Below are 3,793 nucleotides of genomic sequence, written 5' to 3' on the forward strand. Positions count from 1 at the left end.
GTTGAGCCAAAATTTAAGACCAATATGATAATCATGCGGACCATACCATAGGAAATAGTAAGTATTACCGTTAAAAAAACCCACTCGACGATTTTACCCCCGAAACATACCCAATATTGGGCTTGTTTCGTCAATATTGAGCCATGGGATGCAATAAACATTATGATTAGGCCCCACTTGGGACCCACTTAAGTATATATTGTGATCCACACCCTCCATTAGTGTGGGTCCTACCATGATGCATATGTTTCATCCAACTGTCCAATCATTTTAGAAAATATTTTAAGGCCATGTGATAAGGCCCATCTTGGTGTGTTTGTGGGCGGTCTGTTGAGGCCCACCTTGATGTATTGGTGGTCCTTGTTGAGGCCCACTTTGATTTGTATAAGGCCCATATTATGGGGCCCATTGTGATGTATGCAAAGCCCATGTGACTAGGCCCATGTTGATGCATTTGTGGCCCGTCATTGAGGCCCACCTTGATATGTATATACGAGACCCATGTATGAGGCCCATTTGATGTACTAGAGGCCCATGGGTCAAGGCCCAATAGGACGTATATAAGGCCCAATATAGTGTAATTCTATCATGGTATATGTATTGATTTTGTAGTGGGCTACACCTTGGGAGCAATGATGGTTTGACGTCCACATTGAATGGATAATGTTGGTTAAATATCCGCATTATAACTCTCCCTAAGGCCCACGGATAGGCCCATATTTGCGGTAAGTAGGCCATCTAGGCCCATCTCCGTTATACACAGAGCCCATCTCTTTATACATGTTTAGTATAGATCCATGATTCATGATCATTCGCATCATATGTATGCCTGATGTGAGGAGTGACCAATCATAGCATATGCCTTCAGGCGGACTATTTATGGGCTCCCTGATAGGCGGAGTTACCCCATATAAGTGCATGGTACATGCAGGACTGTTGCATGACTGATAGTATGACTCATGTACTTGCATTTGTGTGATTGTAGTTACTGTATGCCCTAGCGACATCAGGGCCATAGCCTCCACAGACACATCGTGGATGGCAGGATTGGATACTGAAAATATTTGGTTCTAGCATACAGGCGCCATAGATGTCCCTGGGTGAAAATCCCTAAACCCGATAGTACCAGAGGATGACTCCAACGTTGAGACCGAGTGAATACACGAGTGCGCGAGGATCGTATACCAGTAGGCCGTGTCTCTCACTATGTCATGGTCGGTTGGAAAGGGGTGTGACCTTACCCTCCTGAGTGAGGGGGCAATTCTAGGTTGAGTTTGACCAGCTTGAGGAATCGGTCCGCTATCGACGAGCCGGGCCTAATATTGGCAGGCGGATAGTGAGGTCTCTTCCACCCTCCTAGTTGTGGTCCGGATAAGGGCGGCAAGCTGGCGTAGAGTGTACTTGACCCCGGTGATTATCCATACTGAGAACCGCACTGATTTGATGCTCTAGTGAGGAGCTGCATTGATATGTGGATGAGGATTGACATACTTGACATGCATTCTGCATCACATGGCCTTGATGTGGCCGATCGTATTCATGTTTTGCACCGCATAGCCTTGGTACGGCTGATTGCATTCATGTACTCATCACCATGATTTCGCATTACTCTAACCTTACATTCTAAGCACGCTTATATTATGCATACACTTACACCAACCTCTAAGCTTTCTATAAGCTTATGCACGATTGATGCATGCAGGTGACGCCAGGTCGCAGCCGTAGCATAGCAGCAGTAGGAGTGTGCGGTCGAGCCTTTGGAGTTTTGTTATTCGCTCTATCTTGTATTTTCCCTTCAGACACATTGTACTTAAACTTTTTGATCATAGTGGATTTTGTGATGGTGTTCCTGTGTTTATTGTTCGTGGGTTATATTGTTTTTATGCTCATTATAATTGAATTGATGATTTGAAATCCTCCTTGTAACATCCCAGGATCGAAACCTGGTGTATAGGTGCCAGGAACCGAGAATAAGGTACTACGGAGGCTGTTGGCGCCAGATTCGGTGATCAAAAATTTTGTGAGCCCAATTTCTGAGTTTGGGGCGGGACAGAAGTTGGTATCAGAGCATAAGTTGGGAGTAACGGAGAACAACATCACATGTTTGCTATGAGTATAGGACGATTAGGTTCCGAGTGCAATTCTCAAGGGTGATTGGCATCATTGTTCTTTCCTATAGGACATGCCGCCCAAGAGAGTGACTCGAGCACACCCCGCTCCACCACCTGATGCTCCAGCTTTACCACCTGCGCCTCCCGTTCCACCGCCAGAGATCCCTGCTCCCCTGCCTGAGGATGTCGTTCCTCCACCCGAGGCCGGTGCGGACCCGACCGTGCCTGTGAGTGCCTCACAGCTACAGCAGATGTTGCAGGCTGTGACGGCTGCGCTTCAGGGGCAGGGCAGGCACCCAGTTGTTTCTCTAGCCCAGGCCGAGTAGGAGCGCGCGAGTGCCCTTCTTCAAGAATTCAGATAGCTTGATCCTCCGCGTTTCCAGGGTCAGCCAGATCCGACAGCAACTGAGAGGTGGCGCTCCAATGTGGAGAAGATCTTTGATACCATGTCATGCACGACCAAGCAGCGAGTCCGGTTGACAATATTTCTTTTCCGGGTGAGGCCAAGCACTGCTGGACCTCGGTTACCCGCGTCGCAGGACCTGACTATGTCTAGACATGGGAGGACTTTATTGACCGATTCGAGGAGCAGTACTTCCCTGACCATATTCGATGTCAGAGAACACTGGAGTTTGAGACTCTGGTATAGGGGGACATGACCGTGGCATAGTATGCGGCCCATTTCGTGGCTCTATCGAGGTTCGCGCCATATATGGTTAATGATGAGGGACGGAAGGCCTGCCGTTTCGAGAACGGCTTACGTTACAGCCTTCGAGGCCGTGTGATTGGGCACGAGCTCCCAACTTTCCATGCAGTAGTGCAGAGGGCTCAGATTTATGAGATAGAGTAGGACGGCACGCAGGCCAATAGAGATCAGAGGAGGGGTCAGAAGAGGCAGCCCCTCTCTAGTAGCTCCCAGCAGCAGCAACAACCATAGAGGTATACGAGCCACCCACCTGCCAGAGCACCAGTAACACCGTTGGCACCCCCAGCGACACCACCGCAGAGACAGCTTTCTGACACTTGTTATGGATGCGATGAGATAGGACACCGTAGGTGGGAGTGTCCCCGACCTCGGCAGTAGCAGCCGAGAGCACCACAGTAGCAGCCGAGAGTACCACAGAAGCCTCCGCAGCAGCAGTGACAGCAGATTCCACCACCGAGGCCCCCTCAGCAGTAGCACCAGCATCCGAGACCCCAGCAGCAGAGGCAGTAATTTCGAGCGCCTCAGCGACATCAGCAGTAGCAGCATCCTCCGAAGGGACAAGCGCCTCCCCAGCCAGCTCAGGCTAGATTCTACGCAGCTCAGCAGGACCCGTAGTCATCTGGAGGACTCGTAGAGGGTATACTTCCTGTCTCTTCATGCATCGCCCGAGTATTATTTGATTCTAATGCTTCTCACTCATTCATGTCCGAGGATTTTTGCCGATCGACTGGATTGCCTATAGAGTCTGTTAGTGAGGGGTTGACCGTATCGACGCCCTTGGGGAGGACCATAGTATTGGGCCATTTCTAATCATCTTACCCGGTTCTGGTTGGTGATATCTTTTTTCCCGCTGACTTATTTATGCTGCCGATAACAGATTTCGACGTTATTTTGGCATGGATTGGCTTGCCGAGTACCACACTATTTTGGATTGTTCTACGAGGACAGTCACGTTCTGCAAACCAGGCTTGCTGTA

This window comes from Magnolia sinica, chromosome 2 (genome assembly GCF_029962835.1).
Source record: "Magnolia sinica isolate HGM2019 chromosome 2, MsV1, whole genome shotgun sequence".
NCBI classification, from domain to species: Eukaryota; Viridiplantae; Streptophyta; class Magnoliopsida; order Magnoliales; family Magnoliaceae; genus Magnolia; species Magnolia sinica.